General features: G+C 40.1%; 1 long non-coding RNA gene across 1 annotated transcript in view; it reads left to right on the top strand.

Moving 5' to 3' along the window:
• Nucleotides 1-359: 359 nt before the first annotated feature.
• Nucleotides 360-7010, top strand: part of LOC123619451 (uncharacterized) — a 70486-nt gene continuing 63835 nt past the window's right edge. The window contains exon 1 of the long non-coding RNA XR_006728056.2: nucleotides 360-455. This is a non-coding gene — a long non-coding RNA (uncharacterized LOC123619451). The remainder of the gene's footprint in view (nucleotides 456-7010) is intronic.

Below are 7010 nucleotides of genomic sequence, written 5' to 3'. Positions count from 1 at the left end.
TCAGCCACAGTTGCCATAAGGATTAAAATAGACAGCATTGTGGGGAGGGTAGAGCTCAGTGGTAGAGCGCGTGCTTAGCACGCACGAGGTCCTGGGTTCAATCCCCAGCACCTGCATTAAATAATAAAGAAATAAAATAGACAATATTTACAGACCCCTTAGCTCAGTATCTGGCACAGTGATCATCCAACAAATCTAAACGTCTTTAAAAACTATTCACCCCTACCTATCTGGTCCATGAAAGAGGGCGGAAAAAAAGAAAGGAAAACCAAATAGATAATTTCAGTAATACTAAATATAAGAAACATAACATTGTCTATTGTTCTTTAATGCTTAGCTTTTTTTTTTTTCTTCCCCTAGTTTGAGGTTGCACTTTGCAAGAGTATAACTTCTCATGTGGAAAGTCTAACGCACAGAATATACATTCAATTCGTGTGAGGAGAAATGCATTGCAGGTAACTTCCTTTGCAGTAGCATATGTATAGCTTACTTTTTTTTTTTAACATTTTTTTATTGATTTATAATCATTTTACAATGTTGTGTCAAATTCCAGTGTAGAGCACAATTTTTCAGTTATACATGAACATGTATATATTCATTGTCACATTTTTTTCTCTGTGAGCTACCGTAAGATCTTGTATATATTTCCCTGTGCTATACAGTATAATCTTGTTTATCTATTCTACAATTTTGAGATCCCAGTCTATCCCTTCCCACCCCCCGCCCCCTTGGCAACCACAAGTTTATATTCTATGTCTGTGAGTCTATTTCTGTTTTGTATTTATGCTTCGTCTTTGTTTTTGTTTTTAGATTCCACATATGAGCGATCTCATATAGTATTTTCCTTTCTCTTTCTGGCTTACTCACTTAGAATGCCATTCTCCAGGATCATCCATGTTGCTGCAAATGCGTTATGTTGTCAGTTTTTATGGCTGAGTAGTATTCCATTGTATAAATATACCATATCTTCTTTATCCAGTCATCTGTTGATGGACATTTAGGCACGTATAGCTTACTTTTAACTCCATCTACAATTTGGTGAAGAGCATTCCCTCCATCTTTTCATCCCTTTTTGGTCACCTATTCACTCTGTGTCTAGTACCTGATTTGTCTTTTCCTGCACTAGAACCCTGTGTTCTCTCTCCTCTGATTGGTACCTGTTCGGCTTCGTCATCTAATAAATGAGTATTAGTCATGTTATAAAGAACGATATGGTACTAAACTGTTGGCTGTTTTGGTTAGAATACTTTTGGTTGCAAGGAGAGAATACTTGGGTAAAACTGACTTTAAAATAATGGCATTTGTTAATTCATATAATATGTCTGGAGGTAGGTGGTTCCAGAGTTGCCTAATTCAGTGGTGGAATATTACCAAGGACTCAGGTGTTATTTTTTTTAAATTCCTATTTCCCTATTTTTAGTATGTTGGGTTTTCTCTTCACATTTGTGCTCATGATCACAAGATGGCTGCAGCAGCTTCAGGCATCACATCCTTACAAAATAGCATAGAGTGGGGTAGCAAAAAAAGTGGAGATGTTTCCTGTCTTGTGTTCCTTTCTAAGAATGAGCAAAACTTTCCCAGAATTCTCCCTAGGAGACTTCCCCTCAGATTTCATTGGCCAAGTTTGGATCTTATACCTATGCCTAACCCCACCGCAGATAAAAGTAATGAAGTCACCCTAATTGTCTGGGAGTAGGGGGTGGAGATTACTTTCCTTGAACACTTGGCCATAGAAGATGATTCCAGAAGCAGAAATGGATTTGAGTAGATAACCAACAGTGTCTGCTCTATTGGGATATTCTGAACTACTGCAAATACGAAAAAACGCTGGATATGCTTAAAAGGAGATAAAGGTGGGGAGAATCCGTTGGCTGGTTTTCCTGATTCTGTCATAGAATAATTTCCAACTTCTGACATGAAAAGCCTTATCTGTGGTTTCAGGTTCTTTCAATTTACCTACCTCCCTTACTCCAGACACCTGGCTACTGGGTACTAGAACTTGGACTGCAGCCTAGTTTTGCAATTTGGGTTAAACTGTTCATTCCAAGTACTAAACAGACCAAAGTGTTATGGAGGAATAAATTCTGCCCTGACTTGATGAGGGGCCACACTTTATAATCTCACTCTGCCCAATGCACCACCACAAGCCATATCAGCTACATAGAACCTTCCTCTCTTTTTTTTTCCTTTTTTAAAATTTTAAGTTATAGCTGATTGACAACATTATGTAAGTTTCAGGTGTACAACATAGTGATTCATAATTTTTAAAGATTATGCTCCATTGTTAGTTATTATAAAATATTGGCTATATTCCCTGCATTGCACAATGTATCCTTATAGCTTATTTATTTTATATGTGATAGTTTGTACCTCCTAATACCCTACCCCTGTCTTTCTCTGCCCCCTTCCCTCTCGCCACTGGTAACCACTAGCTTATTCTCTATAACTGTGAGTCTGTTTCTGTTTTGTTATATTCATCAGTTTGTTGTATTTTTCAGATCCTACATATAAGTGATATCATATAGTATATGTCTTTCTCTGTCTGACTTATTTCACATAGCATAATACCCTCCAGGTCTATCCATGTTGTTGCAAATGGCAGAATTTTATTCATTTTTATGACAGAATAGTATTTTATTGTATATATACCACATCTTCTCTCTCCATTCATCTGTTGATGGACACTTAGATTGCTTCCATATCTTGGCAATTGTAAATAATGCTGCTATGAACATTGGGTTGCATGTATCTTTTCAAATTAGTATTTTCATTTTCTTTGGATATATGCCCAGGAGTGGAATAAGAAAACATAGGCAGAACACTCTTTGACATAAATCGTAGCAACATTTTTTTTGATCTGTCTCCTAAGGCAAAGGAAACAAAAGCAAAAATAAACAAATGGGACCTAATTAAGCTTAAAAGTTTTTGCGCAGCGAAGGAAATTATCAACAAATCAAAAAGACAACCTACTGAATAGGAGAAAATATTTGCAAATGATATAATTAATAAGGGGTTAATATCCAAAATACATAATTAGTTTACACAATTGAACATCAAAAAACCAAACAACTTGATTAAAAAATGGGCAGATGCCTATAATGAAAAGAGTATGAAAAAGAACATATGTGTATAACTGAATCACTATGCTATACATCAGAAACTAACACAACATTGTAAATCAACTATACTTCAATTAAAAAAAAATGGGCAGAAGACCTGAATGGACATTTTTCCAAAAAAGACATACAGATGGTCAACAGGCATATAAAAAGATGCTCAACATCGTTAATCATCAGAGAAATGCAAATCAAAACCACAGTGAGCTATCACCTCGTACCTGTCAGAATGGCTATCATCACAAAGACCAGAGAGATGAAATAACCTAACTCAAATCAAGCAGTAGGTTTGCCATTCAAACCCAAACTTGTCTCTTCCAAAGCTCTCATTCTAGGACAGCAGGTAGACATTTCCCAGATTCTTCTCTCTCTGCTTTGGTACATTCCCACCTTGGTCTTCCCTTGATGGGGGAGAGGGGGTGAGAACAAATCTGGAGTCAGAACACCTAGCCTGGGATCCCAGAGTCCTCATGTGTGACCTCAGGCAAGGCAGGTCACCTCACCAAAGCTACTACTTGATTTGGAGTTAAGTTATTGAGTTAGGTTATTTTATCTCTCTGGACCTTGGATGATAATATCTACTTCTGATGGTTCTTGTGAAAATCAAATAAAATAGCCATGTGAAATGCCCAGCACAAGGCTTTAAAAGGATATATGCTCTCACATGTAACATGAAAGTAATGAAAACATATACCTCAGAGGGTTGCTGTGAAAATTAAGCAAAGTAATAGATCTGCATTATCTTTATAAACTCCAAGCACTATGTGAATAAATTAAGTCATTATTGTGGATGGATTTATTATTTACCTACATAACAAGATATTAAAATGGGACCATCTTGATGCTGGTTTGCACCACTATGAAAGACATTATATTTCAAAATGAGTGTGGACAGGCGCACAGAGGCAGACTTTACGAAAGACATGCTTTGAGAATCTCGAATGCCCGCAACAATTTTGATTATAAAGGGATCAAGAGAGGGAGAGAGAAGGAGGATTTGTGCAGAGGATTTTTTTGGAGAAGACTATTGCCAGGCTATGAGTATTCCCACCCCTGGGATGGGAGGAAGGAGAGAGCTGCCCTCTAACTTCGAGCTTCATGAGAGGAGGCATTAATGAGGCTCCTTAAAGATGTTGCTGTGTGTTCCCTGTGGCTGGGGAGGCAGGACTAGAACCTGAGTTGAAAACAGCCTATGGCAGTGGGAGAGACGGGCTGCACTGAAATTAGGCAGCATGCCCACGTGTGGGAGTCATGGGGGAGAAAGAGTCAGGCAGGAGTCTTCTTTTGTTAACCTTTTGGGAAATATAAGATATGTATTAAAATGTGCACAAATAGGTTTACAACTTGAGGAGTTTTCACAAACTGAACATCGCCATGAAACCAGAACATGAATTACCAGCATCCCATAAAGTCCTTGGACCCCATTTTAGTCACTGCTATTACCCCTCAAGTAAAATTACTTTTCTGACCTCTGAGAGCATAGATTCACTTTGCCTCTTTTTGTTCTTCATATAAATGGAATCAGACACCATGTACCCTTTAGTGCCTGGCTTTAGTTGCTCAGCATTATATTTATGAGGTGCATCGTATTGCTGTACATGGTTCTAGCTATCCTCACTGCTGTATAGCATCCCGTTGTATAAATATTTCACAAGGTATGCATCCATTCTATGGGTGATAGGCATTTGAGTAGTTTCCAATTTGGGGCTACTATGAACAGTTAAGGACACTCTAGCACGTGTCTTTTGGTAAGCAGATAATATACACATATCTGACATGCAGATGTGCCTAGGAGTGGGGTTTCAGGGTCACATCAGGTATTTGTCATGTCTGGAGCAGTCTGAAGTCTTGCCCAAGAAGACTTCTTAGAATGTGGCATCAACATTGAAAGTCTGGACAGAGCGCCCCCACCTCCACTGTCTCACCTCCCTCCCAGAGTTGGGGGCCAAAAGGGGAGTGGCAGATGGAGAAGCAGTGGATAGTCCGTATCAGAAGACCTACAGTCAGAGGGACCCAGCAAAGGCATCTCCCCTGAGTCTCACGGAGGAAGCCACATGCCCAGGAACACCGCTTGACCTACAGAAACATTCGAATCGAGCACAGCGTTGGCCCCATCTCATTATGGGTGTTGTGAAGGTCTGGTATTAAAGAGGGAGCATTAGGGCCCTGGTTCTGGACACCTGGTTTTCACCTGAACAATTCCATCCCATGGCTTTGTAAGCTTGGGAAGGCCATTTTCCCTCTCTAGGCCACCCTTTTCTCGTCTTTGTGATATATGGCTCCTTTCTGCTCTGAACATCTCAGAATTGCCTGTGTTCTAAACTCCTTACTCCTCGAGTTGAGAAACAGGGACCACATCTTCTCTTTCTTCCGTATTCCTGAAGAGCACCCAAAGCTCTGTACACCTATGGGCACCATAGGTCACTGGACAAGAAATGTCTTGCAATTTCATTTGCTAAAGAGAAAGCTGCTTTTATGGGTCCAGCGATGCACATAACGAGGATTAAATTGGTGCATTAAAATTAACAGCGTGGCATGGGTGCCTGTCCAAATACAGATGTTATATTGCATACCAGCTTTATGGAAAAATCTATTTTCATTCTTGTCACACAACTGAGCTTCTCTAAAGGAACAGAGCAAAGACTGTCTGTACATTGTAAATTTATTGACTCACTATTTTATCCAAGGACATTGGGTAATTAGAAGATTCCAACATAGACGCAGAGAATTCTTCTCTTCATTTGGGAACATGTTTTATCACTTGCTACTGCCTTGTTCCTAATGCTTAGCATTTAAAGGTTATATTGCGGCGGCGGTGGGGGGGGACTCCAGACATTATGTAGTCACTGTCTGGAACAGCATTATATTTCAACAGGATATTATCACGCAGGCAAAAAGAAATCATTTTTACTGGGTAGGAAATGATTCCATTGTGCAGTATTATTCAAGCAATTAGAAATTGCATTGTGTGACAAATTATCAGATCTTCTCACTGGAGTTTGTTATTGGACTGTTCATGTTTAAAATGTGGGGCTGCAGAGAGAAAGAAGCTTTTTCAGTAGAAGCATGGGTGAAGAACTCAGGCAGCTGGGCAGGTGAGCCACGATGTCATTTTGTTTCCCAGGAAATTCTTTTGGAGTTCCCCTGAAGTTCCCCATCTTACTAAACCCATCAGCAAACCTCAGTTCCTTGGATTCATTCCCTTATAGCAAAGGAAAACTTAGCCTGGCCCCCTAGGACTTTATAGGGAACTGACAACTTAAAAAATTGGTGTCATTCCAAAAGTTGGTTGGAAAATCTGTCTTAGAATTCAGAACAGCTCGTTCTCAGTGACTTTGGTTCCCAAGTAGACCACTGGAGCACATGTGCCCCATGACGAAGTGGGACTCTAGTATTAATAATGATTAGAAACCATTTATCAGGTAGTGTTATTTCCTGGTGAAAATCCACTCTAAGTTCCCACTTGGGAGAACAGAAACACAGCTGCTTTCTTTCCTTCCTGTGCAGTTGGAAGTGGGGCTTCCTACAAGCTTGGGGGATTGGAGTGCGCAGGGCAGGAAGAGGAGTTGGAAGATGTCCAGAAGCTGAGGCAGGGGCTTCCCAGCAGTGACAGAAAGAAGCAGGGAAAAGGAGTGGGGGCGGGCCCAGCAGTGAGACAGGGGCGGAAGTGGGAATATTTATAGCTTCAGCTGCAATCAAGAGGAAAGTCCCTGGACCCGGTGGTGATTTGGCTCATGGGATGCTGGTAACTTGGGCGGTCATCATGGAGGGAACATCCCAGTCCATGTACAAGTCGGTGGTTTAACTTTGTCCTCAAGCCCCCTGAAACCTAACCTTTTCTTTCTGCTTTTAAAAAATCATTATGGAATATTTCAGATCTACAAAAGGTGTACA

This window comes from Camelus bactrianus, chromosome X (assembly GCF_048773025.1).
Source record: "Camelus bactrianus isolate YW-2024 breed Bactrian camel chromosome X, ASM4877302v1, whole genome shotgun sequence".
NCBI lineage: Eukaryota > Metazoa > Chordata > Mammalia > Artiodactyla > Camelidae > Camelus > Camelus bactrianus.
This window is presented reverse-complemented; position numbering and strand designations above follow the sequence as displayed.